The sequence below is a fragment of the Scyliorhinus canicula genome, chromosome 12 (genome assembly GCF_902713615.1).
Source record: "Scyliorhinus canicula chromosome 12, sScyCan1.1, whole genome shotgun sequence".
NCBI classification, from domain to species: domain Eukaryota; kingdom Metazoa; phylum Chordata; class Chondrichthyes; order Carcharhiniformes; family Scyliorhinidae; genus Scyliorhinus; species Scyliorhinus canicula.
The window spans coordinates 100287319-100315078 of NC_052157.1; the positions used below are offsets into that span (position 1 = coordinate 100287319).

A 27760-nucleotide genomic window follows, 5' to 3' on the forward strand; every position below is an offset into this window, starting at 1 on the left:
CACATTGTACAAAGAACGACCCATCTAATGTACTCGAACTATATCTTTTCCAGTCAATATTTGGAAAGTTAAAGTCTCCCATAACAACTACCCTGTTACTTTCGCTCTTTTCCAAAATCATCTTCGCCATCCTTTCCTCTACATCCCTAGGACTATTAGGTGGCCTATAGAAAACTCCCAACAGGGTGACCTCTCCTTTCCTGTTTCTAACCTCAGCCCATACTACCTCGGAAGAAGAGTCCCCATCTTGCATCCTTTCCGCCACCGTAATACTGTCCTTGACTAGCAGCGCCACACCTCCCCCTCTTTTGCCCCCTTCTCTGAGCTTACTAAAACACCTAAACCCCGGAACCTGCAACAACCATTCCTGTCCCTGCTCTATCCATGTCTCTGAAATGGCCACAACGTCGAAGTCCCAGGTACCAACGCATGCTGCCAGTTCCCCTACCTTATTTCGTATACTCCTGGCATTGAAGTAGACACACTTCAAACCACCTACCTGAACACTGGCACCCTCCTGCGAAGTCAAATCTGTGCTCCTGACCTCTATACTCTCAAAACTACAATCCAGGTCCCCATGCTTACCCACTACTGGGATTTTGCCGCAGTCATGCTTGTGCTGGGCAAACAATGCTTTATGTCTTTTCAAGACCTCTCTGACTGTTTTGTCTGTGGTAATGGATTGTGGATCAAACCAGTACTCTCCTACTGAGCTAATCCTGTGTGCATAGTCTCCTACTGTAAGCGTGGCGGGGGCTCGTGCTGCTCTTGCCATTTTCCATATACATCTATTAACTGGGTTGAACGAAAGGTTGTGTGCATCATGAACTCTATGCCCAGGAGGTTTCTGCTACCTGGAGTAAATCTACTAAAACAACCGAGTGTTTGTTTTAATATTGCCAATCTGTACATCCACAGGGATGTGTCCCTGCTGGAGGTGACCTGTAAAGGGTGACCTGTAGGGGGCCTCACGGTAGCATGGTGGTTAGCATCAATGCTTCACAGCTCCAGGGTCCCAGGTTCGATTCCCCGCTGGGTCACTGTCTGTGTGGAGTCTGCACGTCCTCCCCGTGTGTGCGTGGGTTTCCTCCGGGTGCTCCGGTTTCCTCCCACAGTCCAAAGATGTGCGGGTTAGGTGGATTGGCCATGCTAAATTGCCCGTAGTGTAAGGTTAATGGGGGGATTGTTGGGTTACGGGTATACGGGTTACGTGGGTTTGAGTAGGGTGATCATTGCTCGGCACAACATCGAGGGCCGAAGGGCCTGTTCTGTGCTGTACTGTTCTATGTCTATGTCTAGGTATCCAAAGTGGTCCATATATCTCTCTGGTACATCACGGAGGAGTTTAACGTGTCCCAAAGGAACTCTCCGGGGTGTCCCCGGACTGTGCCTGCAACTACCGGACTTATCCCAAAGGGTATCGTAGACCCAAGTTGGGCATTACATTTATTGCCGCCATTTCTTAATCATCACGGATTACAAGCCGTTGCTGGGCCTCTTCAGCGAAGACAAGGCGATTCCACCAATTGCTTCCTCAAGGATTCAGCACACTGGGCCTTGTTACTGGCTGTTTGTGAATGCATTTTTGAGCACTGCCCAGGGATCCAGATTGCACATTCTGATGTGTTGAGCCATTTTCCACTGCAGACCGTGTCCACAAACCCCATTCGGGAGGATGAGGTGGTCACTGTCCTGAATTTTGTAGACTCCTTGTCCGTCACTCTGTAATGTATTCATGACTGGATGCAAACCGACCCAGTTATTGCAAAGATGCGGCATCTGGTGCTATACAGTGGCCAGCATCAACAGCTACCAAGCGACTTGAAATTTCTCCTTGACGTTTCTGGAGCTGACCGTAGAAGACCTTCTGTGGGGCACGAGGGTTGTTGTGCCGCCGTTGCCCGATGTCAACCTCGCCAATTCTTTGCACCCAACGTCGCAGTGTTCATTCGTAACTTCACTGACGGTGCTCGCTGGTGCCCTGAGATTGTTGCCCCTCAAACGGGGCCAAGTTCGTGTCCGAGGGTAAGTGTTGCGACGGCATTTGGATCGTATACGTTCGCGGAGGTTGGTCCTTTGTGAGGTTCCTCGGAAGATTCTCCAACTTCATGGCGAGCCAGGCTGCTGAGACGCCTCCAGTCTGTGTCGATGCTGACATGCCCGGCATTCTATCTCCGGATTCAGACATGGAGAGACAGACAGACGCCTGAGGCCTTGGATGAAGGTTCGTCGGTTCAGCCGCTTCCTGCTTATTGTCCGTCACGGCATTCCTGCTGCAGATAACGTTCCCCTTCGAGGTATATACCACCTGATCTGGCACTTCAGAGACTCGACCTTTCACCAGAGCTGAAGAGGGTCCGATGTCCTCCACAGCTCCTCCTTCTCCTCCTCTTCAGCCATCGAGGTTGTCTTCGGAGTTTGGGGTGGAGGAATGTCATATCCTGCACCGGACAGGAATGATTATCTTCCCCATGGTTCTCACGGAGTACAAGCTCCCCCGCTGCGGGATGAGGGAACTCCATTCAGCTATGTATAAAAGGTTGGCCAGTAAGGCACCAACCACGGGGAGACCCGGTAGGGATCTCCCGGGTCTTGCATATGACTTAACAGTAAATAGACCAAAGTTCTTTATTCACACCCAGGATGGGGGGGGGGGGGGGGGGGGGGGGGGGGAAGGGGGGGTCAGCTGGGGGGCAACCGCTAGCAGCACCATCATGCCAACCCCTGGATTATGTGTACCCATTCTGGGGGCAACCCTCGTCTCTGCCTATCTACCCCAATGACCACCCGTAGTCCCCACCGACTGCTGTGGCCTCTGGCCTTGTGGCTGAAAGTTATTGCTGATAGGAAATTGGTTAGGTGAGCACTTCACACAACCCAAGTGGATTCCCGTGGGTGGGCGGGCCTTTTAGCATGTGGGAGTCAGTGTCTAGCATCTCAATCACACCTTGATCCATGGACACTGTGCTTGAACACTGTGGGAGACAACACCACACACGCAGCACCCAACATCCGAACACCCAGGGGATAGGCCCATGGCCGGAGGGTAGGTTGTGCAAAAAGGCGTTTAATATGCTGTACAATACCCCACTCCCCGCCCACCCCACCCCGCCCTCAGTGACTCTCAACGTGATTGGCCCTCCTAGCTCTACCACTACATGGTGTCTCCTCAGGATGGACATCTGGGCCGGGATTCTCCCCTACCCGTCGGTGTGGGGGGTCCCGGCGGGACAGAGTGGCGTGAACCACTCCGGCGTCGGGCCTCCCCAAAGGTGCGGAATTCTACGCACCTTTAGGGGCTAGGCCCACGCTGGAGAGGCTCCCGCTCCGCCAGCCAGCGCGAACGGCCTTTGGCGCCACGCCAGCCGGGGCCAAAAGGCCTTCGCCGGCCGGTGGTAGTCCGCGCATGCGCCGTGCATCAGCGGCTGCTGACGTCATATCGGCGCATGCGCAGGGGAGGGGGTCTCTTCCGCCCCCGCCATGGTGAAGGCCATGGCGGGGCGGCAGAAAAACAGTGCCCCCATGGCACAGGCCGCCGGCCAATTGGTGGGCCCGATTGCGGGCCAGGCCACCGTGGGAGCACCCCCCAGGACCCCGGCGCCCGCCCGCGCCGCCAATCCCGCCGGCACCAGACGTACTTTGATTCCCACCGGCGGTAAAGGCCTGTCAGCGGCGGGAGTTCGGCCCATCGCGGGCCAGAGAATCGTCACGGGGGACCCGCCGACCGGCGCAGTGCAATTCCCGCCCCCCCCCCGCCGATTCCCGGGTGGCGGAGAATTCAGGCCATGGCGGGGGTGGGATTGACGCCAGCCCCGGGCGATTCTCCGACCCCCCGGGGATCGGAAAATTCCGCCCCTGAGGTGGAGGCAGCCAGCTGCTTACCACGTCCCATGGCCTTCGATGCCCCTGGTGGGTGTCATCTGGGGGCTCTGAGGCTGGAAGGTCCCGGCTCACTTGTCGGCGACACATCCCTAGCCGTGCTGCCCTGTCCCATGTGCTGACCTCGAGACGCGGCCTCATTGGAGGGATGGAACTCAGGGGAACTCCATGGGTCAGGTTCGGCCTGGCACTCACTCCTCCCAATCAGTGCCCTTAGGGCCCTGGGGTCCACCTTGGGACAGAGGGGCCTGCAGCAGCCTCCCCAGGTCAGCATCCCCGAATTTGGGGCTGGTCTCCTCGGCGGGGGCTGGTCTCCTCGGCTGGCATTGTTGCGAGCTGGCTGGGGTTGGCTGAGTAAGTGCAGTTTAAGTGCTGCTCGACCTTGTTAGCGGGGGGCTGGCGAGCACGGTGCCGGTGAATAAGCTGGTGAACTGTTATTTGCGGCGAGAAGCCCATGAGGCCTCGTTAAATGGACCAATTAACATTGAATAGCGTTGCCGGCCTCGCTGAGCTGAGCACCGGGAAGTCCCGCTTCGTGGCGGTGCCGGTGACCATTCACAAATGTATGTATGACCTGATGGGTTGGGTTGATTTTCCCAAAGTTTAGGAGCTGAGGATGTTTTTTGAACAAGTGAACCAAAAGGTCAGTGGCGGAGTCTGGGGAGCTGGCAATCATCAGAGAATCAACCAGAAACTGGCTTCACAGAAACTGCTGTTTTGGAAACTAATACCTATTGGAAAACTATTCGCCAACATTTTGCACACTTTTTATTTAAGAAAACTTTTTTTTGGCCATTTGTCAATTGCCCCCGAATTCCTGGTCCATGATATCATTAAGGAGACAGCTGGTTCATGCTGAGTGTGTGTGAGAGAAAGGGAGAGAGATACCCGCCCCAAAGCCGGGACTGGCTAATATTTACACCGCAGCAGTGCGCAGGACACAACTGAAACTGACAGGGACATTGGACACGAAATTGACCAGCTCCAAAAATCCTGGGGACAGAAATAAGTGGGCAACGGCCAGCGGTGCAACATCTGGAACATGCGTGAGTAAAACAAAAGGTAGCGCCGTGAAACCATTATTTTATTTCAGAAGCGAGATAGCGGAATGACTGAGCTGCAGTGTGGGAGAAGCCGGCTGCCTCCATCTGTGATACATTGCATCTTCAGGCGGATAGACGGGCGGGGGAAACCCGTGTGGCGAACAATCTGTGGTGGATTTACTCTTGAAATTGTGTGTGGACTGGAGTCTTTTCAGGATGGGATTCATCTTCAGCCGCAGATCCACATTGGATTAACCCGAGCTTTCCTTGCTATTGCCCATGGCGTAAATATTGAACACCAGCTCAACACAGGAACAAATTAATATTGAGGTTATTGTTCTCCTGAAACAAGATTAACTGCACGGGGGGGGGCATTTCAGACATACAGGAAATATCCCAACGAATCTATGAAATTAAGGACGAATTTTGAACAGTGGTTGTTGAAATGGGCCCACCCTCTCATTCTGGGTCTGTATCTTAGGGGAATTGTGCATTTCTTCCTCATCATTTCTGCTTTGCTCCCCTGAACTGGGAGACACAGAAGGTGATTGTCCTTCCTGGAGCGAGCATGGCGGTGCAGCAGGTAATAAGGAAAGCAAATGGAATATTGGCATTTATAGCAAAAGGAATAGAGTAGAAAGGTAAGGAGGTGTTGTTGCAACTATGCAAGGCATTGGTAAGACCGCACCTGGAGTATTGGGCACAGTTTTGATCCCCTTATTTAAGGAAAGATGTAGTGACATTGGAGGCAGTTCAGGAGATTCATTAGATTGATTCTAGAGATGAGGGGTTTGTCGTATCAGGAGAGATTGAACAGGATAGGCCGATACTCTCTAGAGTTTAGAAGAATGAGGGGAGATCTCATTCAGGTATACAAGATGCTAAAAGGTATGGATAAAGTAGACATGGAGCTGATGATTCCTCTTGTGGGGCATTCTAAGATGAGAGGTCATAATCATACCAGGTAGCAAATTTCAAACAGATTTGAGGAAAAACGACTTCTCCCAAAGGGTTGTGAATCTGTGGAATTCGCTACCCCAAAGTGCGGTGGATGCAGGGACAGTGAGTAAATTTAAGGAGGAGTTAGACAGATTTTTAATTAGTAATGGGTTGAAGAGTTATGGAGAATGGGCAGGACAGTGTAGTTGAGGCCAGGATGGGATCAGCCATGATCACATTGAGGATGTTTAGGCTCGGGACGCTAATTGCTCCTAGGTCATGTGTTCTAGGGAGGAGATATTCTGTCTGATTTCACAATCCAGCTCTTGGTCTGTAGCATTGTAGGTAGCAGATGAGGAATATATCAGCCATGATAGAATGGTGGAGCAGACCCGATGGGCTGAATGGCCTACTTCTTCTCCGCTATCTTATATAGAATATAGAACAGTACAGCACAGAACAGGCCCTTCGGTCCTCGATGTTGTGCCGAGCAATGATCTCCCTACTCAAACCCACGTATCCACCCTATACCCGTAACCCAACAACCCCCCCCCCCTCTTAGCCTTACTTTTTAGGACACTACGGGCAATTTAGCATGGCCAATCCACCTAACCTGCACATCTTTGGACTGTGGGAGGAAACCGGAGCACCCGGAGGAAACCCACGCACACACGGGGAGGACGTGCAGACTCCGCACAGACAGTGACCCAGCGGGGAATCGAACCTGGGATCCTGGAGCTGTGAAGCATTTATGCTAACCACCATGCTACCGTGCTGCCCGAACTTATGACCTTATGATAGTGGGTGAACATGTTTGTGCATGGCTCTGCCTTCATTGCAGGGAGAGATGGTTTCCCCAGTCCCCTCCAAACCTTGTATTCTGAGGAGCAGCATTAATGATGTTTACTAAATCCCCATTCTAACTTTGGAGAGGAGTTGGTGTGGGGGACATGTTATAAGGATAAATCCTGATATATTTGTACTGTATTAATGGTGTAAGAAGCATACAGAGTGTGTGTGTGTCTGTCAAAGGAATAGAGTCAGGAAGACGGTTAAATTAGACAGGCAAAGGAGAGCGACTTTACAGAGGGATCTTTTGTATATTTTATTTCACTGACCCAAGTCACAGGACCAAAGGTCAATGAAAAAATGTATAAAAGATCTCTGTTATTGTCTCCTTCGTCTGCCTCTGTCTCGTTATCAGTCAGTCCCTGTTTCTATTTATTTTGACACATTCTCTCTCTCTCTCTCCCTCTGCTACTTTTTCAACACCTGTTTTTTCTGCATTTATGTTTATACTTTCATAGAATCATAAAATTTACAATGCAGAAGGAGGCCATTCGGCCCATCAAGTCTGCACAGGCCCTTACAAAAAGCACCCTACTGAAGCCCACGTATCTACCCTAGCCCCGCAACCCAGTAACCTTCACTTAACATTTTGTGGACACTATGGGCTATTTATTATGGCCAATCCACCCAACCTGCACATCATTAGACTGTGGGAGGAAAGGAAACCCACGCAGACACACAGAGAATGTGCAGACTCCGCACAGACAGTGACCCTGCCGGGAATCGAACCTGGGACCCTGGAGCTGTGAAGCAACTGTGCTAACCACTATGCTACCGTGCTGCCCTTTGACTCTCTCTTTGTGTAATTTGTATTTTTCTCTGTATCAAATACTCCATATGTCACGTTACATGCTCATGGACAGATACAAAAAGTAATTGAAAAGGCTATTAGAATTGTAAAGTGGTGGAAGTGGAGCTCCTGTTATATAAAGATCTGTGTGCAGCATTCAGTTCTGACATCCATACCTAGAGGGATAGGTTGGCCTTGCACAAGGTTCAGCACAGATTCACCAGAATCACACTGAGGCTAAAAAGACTGATTAGGATTGGATTTATTGTCATGTTTACCGAGGTACAGTAAACAATATTAAACATAGAACATACAGTGCAGAAGGAGGCCATTCAGCCCACCAAGTATACACCAACCCACTTAAGCCCACACTTCCACCCTATCCCTGTAACCCAGTAACCCCTCCTAACCTTTTTGGTCACTTAGAGCAATTTATCATGGCCAATCCACCTAACCTGCACGTCTTTGCATTGTGGGAGGAAACCGGAGCACCCGGAGGAAACCCACGCAGACACAGGGAGAACGTGCAGACTTCGCACAGACAGTGACCCAGCGGGGAATCGAACCTGGGACCCTGACGCTGTGAAGCCACAGTGCTAGCCACTTGTGCTACCGTGCTGCCCTATTGCCCTGTGTCCAGTCCAGACAGACCGTTCCATGAATGAAAAAATATAGGACATACATAAATACACAATGTAAATACATTGGACAGGCATCGGGTGAAGCATTCGGAGTACAGTACTACTCAGTAGAGAAGCTGTGTGAAGAGATCAGTTAATCCATAAGAGGGCCATTCAGGAGTCTGGTCACAGCAGGAAATAATCTGTTTTTCAATCTGTTAATGCGTGTTCTCAGATTTTTATATCTTCTTGGCAGTGTGGATGAGCAGAGAGATCTCAGTGTCGATGTACATAGATCCCTGAAAGTTGCCACCCAGGTTGATAGGGTTGTTAAGAAGGCGTACGGTGTGTTAGCTTTTATTGGTAGAGGAATTGAGTTTCGGAGCCACGAGATCATGTTGCAGCTGTACAAAACTCTGGTGCGGCCGCATTTGGAGTATTGCGTACAGTTCTGGTCGCCTCATTATAGGAAGTATGTGGAAGCATTGGAAAGGGTGCAGAGGAGATTTACCAGGATGTTGCCTGGTATGGAGGGAAGATCTTATGAGGAAAGGTTGAGGGACTTGAGGCTGTTTTTGTCAGAGAGAAGAAGGTTAAGAGGTGATTTAATTGAGGCATACAAGATGATCAGAGGATTAGATAGGGTGGGCAGTGAGAGCCTTTTTCCTCGGATGGTGATGGCTAGCACGAGGGGACATAGTTTTAAATTGAGGGGAGATAGGTAGGTTCTTTACTCAGAGAGTAGTAAGGGCGTGGAATGCCCTGCCTGCAACAGTAGTGGACTCGCCGACATTAAGGGCATTTAAATGGTCATTGGATAAACATAGGGATGATAAGGGAATAGAGTAGATGGGCTTTAGAGTGGTTTCACAGGTCGGTGCAACATCGAGGTCCGAAGGGCCTGTACTGCGCTGTAATGTTCTCTGTTCTATGTTCTGCCCGATGGAAGAAGTGGAAGAGAGAATAACCCGGGGGAGACAGAAGGGTCTTTGATTATGCTGCCCATTTTCCCATGTCTTATGGTCTGATTTTCCGAAGTGCAGTCGGGGGATGGATCGGTAGGTGCCCTTGATGTTTGTGTAGCAGTGGTCAAGAGTGTTGTCGCCCCTGGTGGGACAGGAGATGCGCTGGTGGAATTTTGGCAGTACACTCTTGAGGTTGGCCTGGTTGAAGTCCCCGACCACGATGAACAAGGGTGTTCGGTTTCACTGTTATTTATAGCTCTGTACAATTCATCAAGCGCCTTCTTCACTTCCGCCTGGGGTGGGATGTAGACCGCTGTGATGATGGCTGAAGTGAACTCCCATGGAGATTTGCACAAACTAACCGATATATTGCCTTAACTTTAGCAATTTAAAAGGTGATCGATTTGGAATGTTCAAAGGATTTGATTGGGTAATTAGAAAGTATTTTCTTTGATAGGGGAGTCCATGACAAGGAGGTTTATCCTTATAATTAGAACCAGGCTGTTCAGGCTTGATGTCAGGAAGCACATTTCACACAAGGATTAGCAGAAATTCCAGAACCTCTCCCCCAAAAAGCTGCTGAGGTTTGACAGTCAGTTGAAAATTTTTAACTGGAGATCGATGGATTCTGTTAGGGGAGGGGGGAGGATATGAAAGTGGGTGGAGAGAGTGAGGGAGAATCAGCCATGACCTAATTGAATGGTGGAAGAGACTCAAAGGGATAATAATAATCTTTATTGTCACAAGTCGGCTTATATTAACACTGCAATGAAGTTACTGTGAAAAGCCCCTAGTCGCCACATTCCGGCGCCTGTTTGGGTACACGGAGGGAGAATTCACAATGTCCAAATTACCTAACAGCATGTCTTTCAGGGCTTGTGGGAGGAAACCGGAGCACCCGGAGGAAACCCACGCAGACACGGGGAGAACATGCAGACTCCACATAGATAGTGACCCAAGCCGGAATCGAACCTGGGACCCTGGCGCTGTGAACCCATAGTGCTAACCACTGTGCTACCATGAATTGACACCCTCCCTGTTCCTATGTCTTTTGCTCCTTTTTGTGCTGTTAATCTATTTCTCTTCACAACCTTGGTGTAATATTTGACCTCGAGATGAGCATCTGACCACACATTCATGTCATCACTAAGATTTCCACCTCGGTAAAATAACCCGCTTTCTTCCTGTTTCAGCTCATCTGCTGCTGTAGCCCTCATCCAAACTTTTGCTACTTCGAGACTCACTATTCCAATGCACTCCCAGCAGGTCCCCCCCCCCCCCCCCCCCCCCCCCCCCCCCCCCCCCCCCCCCCCCCCCGTAAACCCCCTACTACCCTCTGGAAACTCAAGGTCATCCAAAACCCTGCACTCTGTGCTTTAATTTGCCACGTTCACTTCTCATAACTTTCTTGCTAACATTGAGTCCTGATCAAGCAGTGTATTGATTTAACAATTCACATCTTTGTTTTCAAATCCCTCTTTGGCCTCGGCCCTTCCTATCTCTTTAACGTCCTCCAGCCCCATGACTCTCTCAGATATCTGCTCTCCTCTGACTCTGGCCTCTTGAACATTCCTGATTTTAATCACTCCAACATTGGCGGCCGTGCCTTCAGCTGCCTAGACCCCACACTCTGGAACTCCCTCCCTACACCCTCCGTCTCTCTCTACCTCACTTTTCTCCTTTAAACCCACATTTTTGACCAAGCGTTTGATCATCTGACCGAATATCTCCTTATGGGGCTCGGTGATATGCTTTGTTTTATAATGATTATGAGCTGGCGTCCTGCATTCCTCACCTGGCCTGTTGTATCATGGGGCTAGGCATCTCCTGACACCCTCAATTTTCATGGAGTTGGACCAGTTTTTCAAGGACTTGTGGATTACGGCCTCTTGGAGGTGTCATGGATGAGGGATCTTTTTGGAAGGTAAATTCAAAAAGTTTTACCATTGCCCCTCCATGCCAACCTATGCCCCTGCACCCATCCCCAATGGCCCATCAGACTCTCCATGCCCACCTACACCCATCCACCCACATCTGATGACCTGTCAGGTTTTCCATGCCAACCAATGGTATGTCCATGCCCATTCACCCAATTGATTCACCCAACTGGACCAATGCACCATATATTTATAATGATGTGTGGAAAAGTTTCAAAAAAACAGTCATTTTCAAAATTCCACAGAGTATTTCCAACTCTGTGAAATTCCAGCCCATTGACCTGTTGCCCGCCATTGACACTAGATTGGCTGACCTGTGGTTGCTGGCTTTATCCGCCCATTTTTTGAAGTGGGGTATAACATTTGCCATCTCCCAGCCCCCTGACACCACTCCTGTATCCAACCAAGACTGGGAAATTGTGGCCAGAGTCTATTAGTAATATGCAGTGAATGGTAGAACCCTCAAGAGTATTGACAGTCAGAGAGATCTAGGTGTACAAGTCCACAGGTCACTGAAAGGGGCAATACAGGTGGAGAAGGTAAGAAGGCATATGGCATGCTTGCCTTCATTGGCCGGGGCACTGAGGATAAGAATTGGCAAGTCATGTTGCAGCTGTATAGAACCTTAGTTAGGCCACACTTGGAGTATAGTGTTCAATTCTGGTCGCCACACTACCAGAAGGATGTGGAGGCTTTAGAGAGGGTGCAGAAGAGATTTACCAGGATGCTGCCTGGTATGGAGGGCATTAGTTATGATGAGAGGTTGAATAAACTCGGTTTGTTCAAACTAGATCCATGGAGGTTGAGGGGCGACCTGAAAGAGGTCTACAAAATTCTGAGGGGCATAGACAGAGTGGGTAGTCAGAGACTTTTTCCCAGGATAGAGGGGTCAATTACTAGGGGGCATAGGTTTAAGGTGCGAGGGGCAAGGTTTAGAGTAGATGTACGAGGCAAGTTTTTTACACAGAGGGTAGAGGATGCCTGGAACTCGCTGCCGGAGGAGGTGGTGGAAGCAGAGACGATATTGACGTTTAAGGGGCATCTTGACAAATACACGAATAGGATGGGAAGAGAGAGATACAGACCCCAGAAGTGTAGAAGATTTTAGTTTAGCCGGCAGCATATTCGGCGCTGGCTTGGAGGGCCGAAGGGCCTGTTCCTGTGCTGTACTTTTCTTTGTTCTTTGTTCTCTTTGTTCACTCTTCCTTCCTTCAGTAACTTAGGATATATCTACCTGCATGCATGGAATTTCATATTTTGAGCATTGTTAAGTCTTTAAGTATATCTTCTATCTATTTTAATCCTATCCAATATCATTTCTACATCCTCCCGTACAATATATTTAACATCTGAAACATGGCCTCTGCATCAACAAATCAATTTCCTTTTTTGGTCTCTAAGCGTCTCCACATTTCCAATGACTGCTCTTTTGTATCTGTTTATAAAAGACTTTGATGTTTCTTTTCATTTTGCACGCTAATCTTATCTCATCGTTCCCTTTGCATCGCTTAGTTCCCTTTACAGACCTCCTCTGCGTTCGATTACTAAAACTGATGATCTGGTTAATTACCGTATGGCTGTTTCTGGGATCTCCCTATGCAGAAATATACTGCTGCGTTTGCGACAACACAACAGCGATGACACTGTGAAGCGTCTGAGAATATCTTGAAGTTGGGAAAGGCGTAGGTCATTGTTTGATGATAGGCGAGGAGGATCGCAATATTATAAACTACTGCATTAGTAAACAATGCCTTGACAACATTATAAATTCGAGAAACAATTAATAGATCAAGAAAGCAAAATCAATTTTTATGATCTCAATATAATAGATTCCCAATAGGTTAATATAATCTCTGAGAGTACGACCTGATTGGTTAAAAAAAACAAGAGCTCAGGCTACGCACAAGTTGAGTTTCTGGGAATTAGTAAGTCACAGAGCAGGTCAGAGCCTCAGAGGAGAGCTTTGAGGGCTGGAGTGGGGAGCAGAGCAGTGTCTGGGATGGAGTAGGGCAGCGTCTGGGATGGAGTGGGGAGCAGAGCAGTGTCTGGGATGGAGTGGGACAGTGTCTGGGATGGAGTGGGGAGCGGGGCAGTGTCTGGGATGGAGTGGGGCAGTGTCTGGGATGGAGTGGGGAGCGGGGCAGTGTCTGGGATGGAGTGGGGAGCGGGGCAGTGTCTGGGATGGAGTGGGGCAGTGTCTGGGATGGAGTGGGGAGCGGAGCAGTGTCTGGGATGGAGTTGGAAGCGGAGCAGTGTCTGGGATGGAGTGGGGCAGTGTCTGGGATGGAGTGGGATGGAGTGGGGCAGTGTCTGAGATGGAGTGGGGAGCGGAGCAGTGTCTGGATGCAATAGGGAGCATAGCAGTGTCTGGGATGGAGTGGGATGGAATGGGGCAGTGTCTGGGATGGAGTGGGATGAAGTGGAGCAGTGTCTGGGATGGAGTGGGGAGTGGAGCAGTGTCTGGGATGCAGTGGGATGAAGTGGAGCAGTGTCTGGGATGGAGTGGGGAGTGGAGCAGTGTCTGGGATGGAGTGGGGCAGTGTCTGGGATGGAGTGGGGAGTGGAGCAGTGTCTGGGATGGAGTGGGGCAGTGTCTTTGATGGAGTGGGGAGCGGAGCAGTGTCTGGGATGCAGTGGGATGGAGTGGGGCAGTGTCTGGGATGGAGTGGGGAGCGGAGCAGTGTCTGGGATGGAGTGGGGCAGTGTCTGGGATGGAGTGGGGAGCGGAGCAGTGCCTGGGATTCTGTGGGGCAGTGTCTGGGATGGAGTGGGGAGCGGAGCAGTGCCTGGGATGCTGTGGGGCAGTGTCTGGGATGGAGTGGGGAGCGGAGCAGTGTCTGGGATGGAGTGGGATGGAGTGGGGCAGTGTCTGGGATGGAGTGGGGCAGTCTCTGGGATGGAGTGGGGCAGTGTCTCGGATTTCATAGAATTTTTTACAGTGCAGAAGGAGGCCATTCGTGCCATCGAGTCGGCACTGGCTCTTGGAAAGAGCACCCTTCTCAAGCCCCTACTTCCACCCTATTCCCATAACCCAGAAACCCCACCTAACACTAAATGGCAACTTATCATGGCCAATCCACCTAACCTGCACATCTTTGGATGGAGTGGGGCAGTGTCTGGGAAGGAGTGGGGAGCGGAGCAGTGTCTGGGATGGAGTGGGGCAGTGTCTGGGATGGAGTGGGGAGCGGAGCAGTGTCTGGGATGAAGTGGGGCAGTGTCTGGGAAGGAGTGGGGAGCGGAGCAGTGTCTGGGATGGAGTGGGGCAGTGTCTGGGATGGAGTGGGGAGCGGAGCAGTGTCTGGGATGAAGTGGGGCAGTGTCTGGGAAGGAGTGGGGAGCGGAGCAGTGTCTGGGATGGAGTGGGGCAGTGTCTGGGATGGAGTGGGGAGCGGAGCAGTGTCTGGGATGGAGTGGGGCAGTGTCTGGGATGGAGTGGGGCAGTGTCTGGGATGGAGTGGGGCAGTGTTTGGGATGGAGTGGGGAGCGGAGCAGTGTCTGGGATGAAGTGGAGCAGTGTTTGGGATGGAGTGGGGAGCGGAGCAGTGTCTGGGATGGAGTGGGGCAGTGTCTGGGATGGAGTGGGGAGCGGGGCAGTGTCTGGGATGGAGTGGGGCAGTGTCTGGGATGGAGTGGGGAGCGGAGCAGTGTCTGGGATGAAGTGGGGCAGTGTCTGGGATGGGGTGGGGAGCGGAGCAGTGTCTAGGATGGAGTGGGGAGCGGAGCAGTGTCTGGGATGGAGTGGGGAGCGGAGCAGTGTCTGGGATGGAGTGGGGAGCGTGGCAGTGTCTGGGATGGAGTGGGGAGCGGAGTAGTGTCTGGGATGAAGTGGGGCAGTGTCTGGGATGGGGTGGGGAGCGGAGTAGTGTCCGGGATGGAGCGGGGCAGTGGTCGGTGTTGTGTTAAGCACACTGTGATAACACGGGCTGCAACTGGATGCAGCTTTAACTGAAAGATATTCCAGACCTTGAAGTTTGTTCCATCTGATTTATTGAACCTGTCACACAGTTAGCACAGTTCTCTGTGAGTTTGACTCTGTGCTAACACTTAGTGTGATTACTCTGTCTGACTGAACCAGACTCGTGCTGTAGGTGTTCTGTGATATATACACCCTGACTCACTCTGTAGATGTCCCCAGTGGAAAGAGGTGGAGTGTGAGTGCCTCATCCCTTTTGTAGTGGGAAACCACCCCTAAGTGTTCTGCAGCTGATTGGCTATGTGCTGTTCTCTGTGTTCATTAGCTGCCTGTCTTATGTGCACTGCACGTCCTCCCCGTGTGTGCGTGGGTTTCCTCCGGGTGCTCCGGTTTCCTCCCGCGGTCCGGGGATGTGCAGGTTGGGTGGATTGGCCGTGATGGATTGCCCTTGGTGTCCTAAAGAATAAGGTTAATGGGGGGGTTAGAACATAGACATAGAACGATACAGCGCAGTACAGGCCCTTCGGCCCACGATGTTGCACCGACATGGAAAAAATCTAAAGGCCATCTAACCTACACTATGCCCTTATCATCCATATGCTTATCCAATAAATTTTTAAATGCCCTCAATGTTGGCATGTTCACTACTGTTGCAGGTAGGGCATTCCACGGCCTCACCACTCTTTGCGTAAAAAACCCACCTCTGACCTCTGTCCTATATCTATTACCCCTCAATTTAAGGCTATGTCCCCTCGTGCTAGCCACCTCCATCCGCGGGAGAAGGCTCTCGCTGTCCACCCTATCTAACCCTCTGATCATTTTGTATGCCTCTATTAAGTCACCTCTTAACCTTCTTCTCTCTAACGAAAACAGCCTCAAGTCCATCAGCCTTTCCTCATAAGATTTTCCCTCCATACCAGGCAACATCCTGGTAAATCTCCTCTGCACCCGTTCCAAAGCTTCCACGTCCTTCCTATAATGAGGCGACCAGAACTGTACGCAATACTCCAAATGCGGCCGTACTAGAGTTTTGTACAACTGCAACATGACCTCATGGCTCCGGAACTCAATCCCTCTACCAATAAAGGCCAACACACCATAGGCCTTCTTCACAACCCTATCAACCTGGGTGGCAACTTTCAGGGATCTATGTACATGGACACCGAGATCCCTCTGCTCATCCACACTACCAAGAATTTTACCATTAGCCAAATATTCCGCATTTCTGTTATTCTTTCCAAAGTGAATCACCTCACACTTCTCCACATTAAACTCCATTTGCCACCTCTCAGCCCAGCTCTGCAGCTTATCTATGTCCCTCTGTAACCTGCAACATCCTTCCGCACTGTCTACAACTCCACCGACTTTAGTGTCGTCTGCAAATTTACTCACCCATCCTTCTGCGCCCTCCTCTAGGTCATTTATAAAAATGACAAACAGCAACGGCCCCAGAACAGATCCTTGTGGTACGCCACTCGTAACTGAACTCCATTCTGAACATTTCCCATCAACTACCACTCTCTGTCTTCTTTCAACTAGCCAATTTCTGATCCACATCTCTAAATCACCCTCAATCCCCAGCCTCCGTATTTTCTGCAATAGACGACCGTGGGGAACCTTATCAAACGCTTTACTGAAATCCATATACACCACATCAACTGCTCTACCCTCGTCTACCTGTTCAGTCACCTTCTCAAAGAACTCGATAAGGTTTGTGAGGCATGACCTACCCTTCACAAAACCATGCTGACTGTCCCTAATCATATTATTCCTATCTAGATGATTATAAATCGTATCTTTTATAATCCTCTCCAAGACTTTACCCACCACAGACGTTAGGCTCACCGGCCTATAGTTACCGGGGTTATCTCTACTCCCCTTCTTGAACAAAGGGACCACATTTGCTATCCTCCAGTCCTCTGGCACTATTCCTGTAGCCAATGATGACCTAAAAATCAAAGCCAAAGGCTCAGCAATCTCTTCCCTGGCTTCCCAGAGAATCCTAGGATAAATCCCATCCGGCCCCGGGGACTTATCTATTTTCACCTTGTCCAGAATTGCCAACACTTCTTCCCTACGCACCTCAATGCCATCTATTCTAATAGCCTGGGTCTCAGCATTCTCCTCCACAATATTATCTTTTTCTTGAGTGAATACTGACGAAAAGTATTCATTTAGTATCTCGCTTATCTCCTCAGCCTCCACACACAACTTCCCACCACTGTCCTTGACTGGCCCTACTCTTACCCTAGTCATTCTTTTATTCCTGACATACCTATAGAAAGCTTTTGGGTTTTCCTTGATCCTACCTGCCAAAGACTTCTCATGTCCCCTCCTTGCTCGTCTCAGCTCTCTCTTTAGATCCTTCCTCGCTTCCTTGTAAATATCAAGCGCCCCAACTGAAACTTCACGCCTCATCTTCACATAGGCCTCCTTCTTCCTCTTAACAAGAGATTCCACTTCTTTGGTAAACCACGGTTCCCTCGCTCGACCCCTTCCTCCCTGCCTGACTGGTACGTACTTATCAAGAACATGCAATAGCTGTTCCTTGAACAAGCTCCACATATCCAGTGTGCCCAACCCTTGCAGCCTACTTCTCCAACCAACACATCCTAAGTCATGTCTAATGGCATCATAATTGCCCTTCCCCCAGCTATAACTCTTGCCCTGCGGGGTATACTTATCCCTTTCCATCACTAACGTAAAGGTCACCGAATTGTGGTCACTGTTTCCAAAGTGCTCACCTACCTCCAGATCTAACACCTGGCCTGGTTCATTACCCAAAACCTTTGGGTTGTTGGGTTGGGGGTGTGGGGTGGATACATGGGTTTGAGTAGGGTGATCATTGCTCGGCACAACATCGAGGGCTGAAGGGCCTGTTCTGTGCTGTACTGTTCTATGTTCTATGTTCTATGTATGCATATCATGACATCTCCCCTATTGTAATGTTTTTAAAATATATACAATAATACATAAAATAGCACTTACAAGGATATTTTTAAAAATCATTTAAATCACATGAAAAAGTCTGTGAGTTTCTTCTGGTACATACCCTTCATCATCTTGACTTGTGCTTGCCTCTGGAGGTTCTTCAGGTGTAGTATGTATATGGGGTCGAAGTCCTGTTGCTCTGTGTATTCTATGAGCCACTTCAGGTGGGTGATGGCATCCGAGTGGCTCTTTGCTGCAACTGTGGGCTGGGTTCTTCTTCTTCTGCCTCTTCTTCTGCCTCCTCTTGGACGACCTGGTCGATGATCTCCTCCTCTGTGAATGTTTCTGTGGGTGCCATGTCGTCCTCTGCTGCTGACCACCTGTTCAGCCAATCGCCTTTTTCCTGGCAAGCCCTTCACTCTCAGAAACTGTCTCAACATAAGTTCTCAAACTGTCCTCATCTTTCTCCCACCCACGGAGGGTTGACTCTGGCACACCAGTCTCTCTGGATAATTTTACCTTTGTTTCGCCGTTTCTAATACGGTCTATCAAATTTATCTTTTCCTTTACTGTGTAAGACTTGCGCTTAGGCATTTTGTATTTATACGCTTTAATTACAAATCATCACGGCTATTTATCGCGGCTAATCATCGCGGCTAATCGGAATGACAAACAAGTTCACCGGCTGAAAGAGGTGTTGTTTCAAAAAGAGTGAAAAAAGTTGGGGTCCATAAGCACCCCTGCCGTATATCGCGAACCGCGGTATTGTGGGGCGTGGTATAACGGGGGACTACTGTAGTAGCATTTAGTTACTGTTCATGGTTATAAAGTAACAGAATCATAGAATTTACAGTGCTGAAGGAGGCCATTCAGCCCATCGAGTCAGCACCGGCCCTTGGAAAGAGCACCCCACTGAAGCCCACACCTCCAATCCTAACCCCGTAACCCAGTAACCCCACCAACCTTTTTGGATACTAAGGGCAATTTAGCAAGGCCAATCCACCTAACCCGCACATCTTTGGACTGCGGAAGGAAACCGGAGCACCCGGAGGAAACCCACGCACACGGGGAGGATGTGTAGACTCTACACAGATAGTGACCCAAGCCGGTAATCGAACCTGGGACCCTGGAGCTGTGAAACAACTGTGCTAACCACTGTGCTGCCCGATGGGGCGGGATTCTCCGTCCTGCTGTACCTGTTGTCTGGTGAAGCGAGCCCCCGCCAGCAGCGGGATTCTCCGTCCCGCCGTACCTGTTATCTGGTGCAGCGTAGCCCCCGCCAGCAGCGGGATTCTCCGTCCCGCCGTACCTGTTATCTGGTGCAGCGTAGCCCCCGCCAGCAGCGGGATTCTCCGCCCTGCCGTACCTGTTTCCTGGTGAAGCGAGCCCCCGCCAGCAGCGGGATTCTCCGTCCCGCCGTACCTGTTTCCTGGTGAAGCGTAGCCCCCGCCAGCAGCGGGATTCTCCGTCCCACCGTACCTGTTTCCTGGTGAAGCGAGGCCCCGCCAGCAGCGGGATTCTCCGTCCCACCGTACCTGTTGTCTGGTGAAGCGAGGCCCCCGCCAGCAGCGGGATTCTCCGTCCCACCGTACCTGTTGTCTGGTGAAGCGAGGCCCCCGCCAGCAGCGGGATTCTCCGTCCCACCGTACCTGTTGTCTGGTGAAGCGAGCCCCCGCCAGCAGCGGGATTCTCCGCCCTGCCGTACCTGTTGTCTGGTGAAGCGAGCCCCCGCCAGCAGCGGGATTCTCCATCCTGCCGTACCTGTTGTCTGGTGAAGCGAGGCCCCCGCCAGCAGCGGGATTCTCCGTCCCATCGTACCTGTTGTCTGGTGAAGCGAGTCCCCCGCCAGCAGCGGGATTCTCCGCCCTGCTGTACCTGTTGTCTGGTGAAGCGAGCCCCCGCCAGCAGCGGGATTCTCCGCCCTGCTGTACCTGTTGTCTGGTGAAGCGAGGCCCCCGCCAGCAGCGGGATTCTCCGTCCCACCGTACCTGTTGTCTGGTGAAGCGAGGCCCCCGCCAGCAGCGGGATTCTCCGTCCCACCGTACCTGTTTCCTGGTGAAGCGAGGCCCCCGCCAGCAGCGGGATTCTCCGTCCTGCCGTACCTGTTTCCTGGTGAAGTGAGCCCCCGGCAGCAGCGGGATTCTCCGTCCTGCTGTACCTGTTTTCTGGTGAAGCGAGGCCCCCGCCAGCAGCGGGATTCTCCGCCCTGCCGTACCTGTTTCCTGGTGAAGCGAGCCCCCGCCAGCAGCGGGATTCTCCGCCCTGCCGTACCTGTTTCCTGGTGAAGCGTAGCCCCCGCCAGCAGCGGGATTCTCCGTCCCGCCGTACCTGTTGTCTGGTGAAGCGAGGCCCCCGCCAGCAGCGGGATTCTCCGTCCCACCGTACCTGTTTCCTGGTGAAGCGAGCCCCCGGCAGCAGCGGGATTCTCCGTCCTGCCGTACCTGTTTTCTGGTGAAGCGAGGCCCCCGCCAGCAGCGGGATTCTCCGCCCTGCCGTACCTGTTTCCTGGTGAAGCGAGGCCCCCGCCAGCAGCGGGATTCTCCGTCCCGCCGTACCTGTTGTCTGGTGAAGCGAGGCCCCCGCCAGCAGCGGGATTCTCCGTCCCACCGTACCTGTTGTCTGGTGAAGCGAGCCCCCGGCAGCAGCGGGATTCTCCGTCCTGCTGTACCTGTTTTCTGGTGAAGCGAGGCCCCCGCCAGCAGCGGGATTCTCCGCCCTGCTGTACCTGTTGTCTGGTGAAGCGTAGCCCCCGGCAGCAGCGGGATTCTCCGTCCTGCTGTACCTGTTTCCTGGTGAAGCGAGCACCCGCCAGCAGCGGGATTCTCCGTCCTGCTGTACCTGTTTCCTGGTGAAGCGAGCACCCGCCAGCAGCGGGATTCTCCGTCCTGCTGTACCTGTTTTCTGGTGAAGCGAGGCCCCCGCCCATATCCTTGCATATACCCAGCCCAAAGAGAGCCAGCCCGTTTAAGACAACTGTGTGATGCCTTGTCAGGTAACTACAGTGGTTAGCACTGCTGCCTCACAGTGCCAGGAACCCACATTCAATTACAGCCTTGGGTGACTCTGTATGGTGTTTGTACATTTTCCCGTGTCTGTGTGAGTTTCCACTGGGTGCTCCGGTTTCCTCCCACAGTGCAAAGATGTACAGGTTAGGTCTGTTGCCCATTAGTTTGCACAAGGTTGTTCGGGCCGGAAAGTGGAGCTGAGCCCACAAACGATCAGCCATGATCTAATTGAATGGCGGAGCAGGCTCGAGGGGCCAGATGGCCTACTCCTGCTCCTAGTTCTTATGTTCTTATGTTCTAAGGTTAGGTGGGGTTACAGGGATAGGGTAGCGGCCGTGTGCCTAGCAGGGTGCTCTTTAGAGGGTCGGTGCAGACTTGATGGGCCAAACGGCCTCCTTCTGCAGTGTAGGGTTTCTATGATTTTATGTTATGATACTGTGACCAGGTCTCGCCACATCTTATCTTAGGAATTGGAACATCTAATTTCTTGTCTTTTCTTTGCAGGAGAAAGCATCCCAGAATAACAGTGACAGAAGGGAGAGCCTTTAATATCTAACACCACAGGATGAGGAAGTCCTAGAAATGCTTGGAAGGATGACCAGTGGGGAAGTGGGAAAACTGCTGCACCCTCGGGGTTCGTGAGTTCCTTCCCATCACTTGCTGACCGTACCATGTATATTGAAACTAGAATTATATGAGTTTACAACATGGAAACAAGCCACTTAGCCAAGGGTGTCAATTCTCGCTCATTCCTAGAATTAACCAATAGCATTGTTAATCCTATTGCTCTGCCATCTGCCTGTAGCTCACTCATTTTCAAGTATTCATCTACTCTTCATTGAGATAATGATCTCTGCCTCAACACCCTGTGGTAAAATACTCCTCACTCCAACATCGCTTTGTAAAGAAATATCTCTTAACTCCCAATCTTTGCTTACAGTGACCATTTTAAAATGATGACCTCTTATTTTTTCACAACTATTCATCCCCTATTCATCCAATCATAACCTCATTTTGTTTCTGAAGAAATGTCACTTAAATCCCCACTTCTGTGGAAACATTTCCAGCCTCTCGAGCCTCTGCACATGATAATTTTTCCTGCATACCCTTTGTCGACGCCAAAATTGCGTTCGGCGATTGGCCAGAGAATCCGTTTTCACGCTGAAATCGGGGGCGTGCCGTTTTTCAGAGGCTCCGCCTCCTCAAAAATAGCGTAATTGCTGAGCCCGCTGCACGCTGTCAGGACAGCCTCAGGATGTCACCTGAGGCCCTCCCCAGATGGGCCGACTTCCCAAAGGTGTCGGTCGCGTGTCCTCTCAATTTGCACCTTAACAACAGGTCTGGTACTATTGAATTTCTACATCACAAATTCCAATAGAGGCCTTTTGGCATTGAAAACCATGGGCGCGAATCTCCGCAACGGCTGCCGTGGAAGAGGCCGGCAGCCTCCGCGCCCCCTCCCGGGACCCGATTCTCCCCCCCCCCCCTAGGAGTGGGCCCCCGGGCGTCTCAGCGGCGCGGCCTTGACGACGGTCGTCAAGGCCGCGCGCCAAGCATGACACCAGCTGACGCATCTAATGACGTCAGCCGCGCATGCGCAGGTTGGACAGCGCCAACCTGCGCATGCGCGGTTGCCGTCTTTTCCCTCAGCCGCCCCGCAAGACGTGGCGGCTTGATCTTGTGGGGCGGTGGAGGGAAAATAGTGCGTCCTTTTTGGACGCAAGGCATACGATCGGTGGGCACTGATCGCGGGCCTTTGACCTCCTTGGCACGGCCGTGGTACTGCCATGCCAATCAGGCGCCTAGAAGCCCCAAACGGGCTTCTGGCGCCCGTTTCACGACGGTGGCGACCAGGTGTGGTTGCCGCCGTCGTGAAAAGGTCGTAAACGGCCGGCCACTCGGCCCATTGGCCTCAGAGAATCGCCGTTCGCCGTGAAAAACGGCGAGCGGCGATTCGGGGCACGGGGCGAGCGTGGGGGGAGAATAGCGGGGGTTCGCAAAAAATGTCGGGAGGCCCTCCCGCTATTCCCCCAAGCGTCGTGGGGAGCGGAGAATTCCGCCCCATGAGTTCTGACTTGTAGTGTCGGATGAAGAACACAGGCCATTTAATGTTGCTGTAATGGTTGCTTTATAATGAATATTTAAAGCTGATATTGGAAGATTGATTAGTGTGCCTATTCAAATTTGTCGTAATATTTATAGCTCTCGCTGTGGTATATGCCATCATGATGATGTTCTGCTCTGGCAGAGACGGAAAGCACCAGAACATTTAAAGATTCCTTTGTTGTAAAGTGACAGGAATGCCACAATCCCTTTCTCCTTGTAACAAGCAGAATTTCTGGCTAAACAATTAGAGGGAGTGTTGAAATCCGCAGAGTTTCTCAATTCCGCACTGATATCACAACAACTTCACCCAGCATGGGCTTAAAGGTGAAAATGGGAACTCTGTGTAGCAGTGAGAGGAGGCAACGTTTATTTATAGCCACAGAAATCTCCAGAACTGAAAAAGGCGAAGGATTTAATGATGGTGCCAAGAAACACAGACGTGACTGATAATATCTGAAACTTGAGGAATGCTAATTATTGCACTGTCTGGATTTCCATACAGTCTCTTATACCCAGAGTATTCTCACGTTGATTCAACTTAATTGAATTGTGTTTAATCTGCAGCATTGTTGTGTTTAAATATTTAAATATTTTATTTGAATGAAAATGAATGAAGTAAAGTAGTTTGGGTTCTCGAGGGGGCACAGAGTGAAAAAATTAAACAGGAACTAGTCAGCTTTGGAAAACGCTGAGGTGGGCGATTGACCTTTTTGTGTGATTCATGGGCAATTTTTGGTTGCCCTCGTCAGTGAAGAGGCTGCTGTGATTGAGGTTAAAGGTGACTGGCCGACCTCCAGCAGGTCCCTGATGAGGCCTCAAGGTTGGGCCAGAGAGGCTGCTGGATTGCAAACTCTGTTTGACATTTCGTCAAGTGTGAGTTTTTCCTGCCCCCACACACGTCAACCCGCTTAACGTAGGCAGTGTTAAGCAATTGTTCCCAGGAATAATTTTCACGGGTATGGGGAAGGAGCAGTCGTACCAGGTGGTTAACCCTTTCGCAGCCCTGGTACAGGAATGACGGACTGAATGGCTTCCTTTTATGGGATACAATTCTTTTGTTTCTTTATCGTAAGAGCTGAGAGCTTCTGTTTTTTCCTTCTGAGTAACGTTTCTTTGTCGCCCAGTCAGAAGTTTGGCTTGAATACACTTGAGCAGTGGTCATTTCAGCAAGTTATCTTCCCAATCAGTGCTGCTTTGGTGGGAATCAAACCAACAACAACAGGAAGCAGTGCAGGGAGCTCAGTTCGGAAACTTAATTGCCACAGAGTAAATTTAAATTCTGGAAATCATAGGTTGGATTGTTTAAAAGGCTTGTGTTAGCATGGACATTCATCCAACCAGTGGATGAAATTAATCCAGTTTAATAAATATGTGACACAAAAATATAAGATTAGACGGTCAGATTATTCAGCCAACCAGCCAGTTAAAGTTGGTTTTCTTGACCTGCGCTGCAGGAAAATAACTTCCTTTCACCTCAACATAGAGCCCATGTCCTTCCAGAGTCTTCACTTTGAGTCTGTGTACTCTACATTTAGCACAGTTGGCAAGTTACCCACTGTGTCAGTAAGGAGTTACATGTAGATCACAGCCCGTTCTCATAGGTTTGATGTTACTCTTCACAAGATTAATATGAGTTTTGTGACTGAAACTTTCCATTTGGCTTCCTGACTGTCTAATCTTGCCTCTTCATTCTGCTGTTTCTTCACGAAGATCTTCTTCCACCTCACTGCTTCCCTTACACCAATAACCAGAAAACAATTATTGAACAATCATATTTTATATCTTCAATGATGAGTACAGACAGACTATTTTACAGAGTACGGGACACTATGGGTCCATTCACAATTCCCAGGCTGTCTGTAGCAGTCGAGGGAATGTGGCCATTGTGCAACCAGACCCTAACAATGGCGAGGAAGGAAGTCCAATATTTTATTTTAGTTTTGTAAGACTGATGAAAGGGTACTTCGCTCCAGGAGTGATTTCATGAAGAAATAGAGATATGGTATATTGAATCAAACTTTATTGTGAATACAGAATTAAAATAGCTTTGACATCGCACCAGAAACTAGCTTACAATTACCCCTTGAACAATATTACTCAATAAAGTGAATACAATACCCTCAATTGCTATCTTTATTCGCACTCGAACAACAAAAAGAACCATCTCAGCTCTCAATCCACCGTAAATGCCATTGGCACTCAGGAATACCTGCTGCACAAAGATGTCCTTTGAGAAATAAAGATCCTTTGAAACGGCTTTAAAGAAAAGATCTGACTCCTGTCAGACCCATGCAGAAACTCTGGCTTTATTTCTTAAGAAACTGTTTCAGTGGGTTTGTTCACCTTTCCACCAACACTGCTCTTCTGTCTGCAGGCGTATCTTTTAAATGAACTGCAGTGAGAATAAATTGCTTGAGTTCTGTTCATGGCTCCAGCTTGAACTCCACTGACCTGCTTTCTGCAAAAAGCCTGATGGCTCCACCGAGTAGCGACATCATCTTACCAAGCTGAAATCTAATAAACTCCACAGGGAATCCCCTTATTCCAAACAAAACTGCATTCACACCAGCCTTTCACGATGGTTAAATTGCACCCCTGGCACCGAAAACCTTAGTTGTTTCTCAAACTAGGATTTATTTTACATCAGGACTGCAGCAGTCAAACATATTCTAATCCAGGCTTTTAACCCTTACTTCACCAAATACTTATAACAGAATGTAGCTGAGATCCAGAATTAAGGGTCACAGTTGGAGGATAAGGGGTAAACCTTTTAGGACTGAGCTGAGGAGAAGTTTTTTCACCCAGAGAGTGGTGAATCTGTGGAATTCACTACCACAGAAAGTAGTTGAGGCCAAAACGTTGTGCAATTTCAGAAGGAATTAGTTGTAGCTCCTGGGTCTAAAGGGATCAAGGAACATGAGGGGAAGGCAGGATCAGGGTATTGAAGTTGATGATCAGCCATGGTCATAATGAACTGCGGATGCAGGCTTGAAGGGCCGAATGGCATCCTATTACTTCTATTTTCTTTGTTTCTATTCCTAAACTCATCACACAGGACACACACATCTCCATAAGGAGCTCTGTGTGAGAAGGGTATGCATCACCAAAGAGACAATGGACAACCATGCCAGCAGCTGCCACCTGTTATATACACCTACAAAGATACCGCTCTTCACCTCCTGCCATCTCAACCATTCTCGACATTTCAAAGGTTTTCGCTGTAATTTCTATTCCATTGGCACAGGCTGTCGGGACTATGTTCACCTAAGGCTGACAGAAATGGAAATATGCTGACTTATAGCGGGGTCAATGCTGCTTTCTGCTGTTTGGCGGGAGTGTCACCTCGGGTGCAATACTGGCTTAGGTAGTAACCAAATGTCCCCTTCAGCTCCCCATTGCGTCCTTAGAACCCACCACATCACCCAACTTACTCCTCTAGTATCCTCAATTCCCCCCTCACCCACCTCTTATGGACAAGGCCCCAATGGCACTGACCCCTGGCACTGGCAACCTGGCACCTCGGCATCTAGGCACTGTGAGCCCAGCCCCTTGGCAATATCAGAGTGGCACTGTCAGGTTGGCCAAGTGGCAGTGCAAAAATGCCAGGCTGGCAGCACCAGGAGGAGTGCCAGGGTGCTGCTGTACCCAGTGCCCAACCATCCGTGGCCTCAAGTCCCCAGTAGGATCCGATGAGGTGCCATCCTGGTTGGTTCATGACTTTGTGAACTAGTACCAAACAACGCCTGGTTGAAGCCTTGCTGGCAAAGCCAGTGAATCCCAGGTGAATTGGGTGAGCACATATTTAATGAGCCTAATGGTTCATTGGGGGCAGCATGGTAGCACAGTGATTAGCACAGTTGCTTCACAGCTCCAGGGTCCCAGGTTCGATTCCCGGCTGGGGTCTCTATCTGTGAGGAGTCTGCATGTTCTCCCCGTGCCTGTGTGGGTTTCCTCCGGGTGGTCCTGTTTCCTCCCACAGTCCACAGATGTGCGGGTTAAGTGGATTGGCCATGCTAAAGTGTCCAAAAATGTTAAGTGGGGGCTACTGGGTTACGGGATAGGGTGTGGGCTTAACTAGAGTGCTCTTTCCAAGGGCCGGTGCTGACCTGATGGGCCGAATGGCCTCCTTCTGCACTGTAAATTTTATGATTCTATGAAGTATGCATGCCCAGCGAGAGCCTGATCCAGATCATGACGCGCGCCGTGATATTCGTAGAACCTCGCGAGATGTTTCGAGTGTCGCGATTCTCGCTGAAGGCCTCACGTGAGATTCAATGGCCTCGTACCGACACCAAGTCGGGTGTGACGAGGCCGCTGATTCACGCCCCATCTACTTAAACAAATGAAGAATCGTCTTGCGTTCGGAAAGTAGAGACTTGGATTCCTGTAGCACCTTTAAAATGCTCAGGAAGTCCCCATGGCTTCATAACCATAGTAATTGCAGTTCTGGTCACCACATTATAGGAAGGATGTGGGAGCATTGGAAAGTGTGCAGAGGAGATTTACAAGAGCGTTGCCTGGTATGGAAGGAAGATCATATGAGGAAAGGCTGAAGGGCTTGAGGCTGTTTTCGTTAGAGAGAAGAAGGTTAAGAGGTGACTTAATTGAGGCATACAAGATGATCAGAGGATTAGATAGGGTGGACAGTGAGAGTCTTTTTCCTCGGATGGTGATGTCCAGCACAAGGGGACATAGCTTTAAATTGAGGGGAGATAGATGTAGGACAGATGTCAGAGGTAGGTTCTTTACTCAGAGAGTAGTAAGGGCGTGGAATGCCCTGCCT

At 50.3% G+C, this 27760-nt stretch overlaps 1 protein-coding gene across 9 annotated transcripts in view; it reads left to right on the forward strand.

Moving 5' to 3' along the window:
• Positions 1–4792: 4792 nt before the first annotated feature.
• Positions 4793–27760, forward strand: part of LOC119974569 (SH2B adapter protein 2) — a 130977-nt gene continuing 108009 nt past the window's right edge. For 7 of the 9 annotated variants that reach the window (XR_005462524.1, XM_038813575.1, XM_038813583.1 and 4 more), the window contains exons 1-2: positions 4807–4941; positions 21376–21505. The gene's annotated coding sequence lies outside the window, so the exon portion shown is untranslated. Of the gene's footprint in view, positions 4942–5355; positions 5506–21375; positions 21506–27760 lie in introns of those variants that run through there. The other 2 variants (XM_038813577.1, XM_038813579.1) reach the window with 2 other exon arrangements.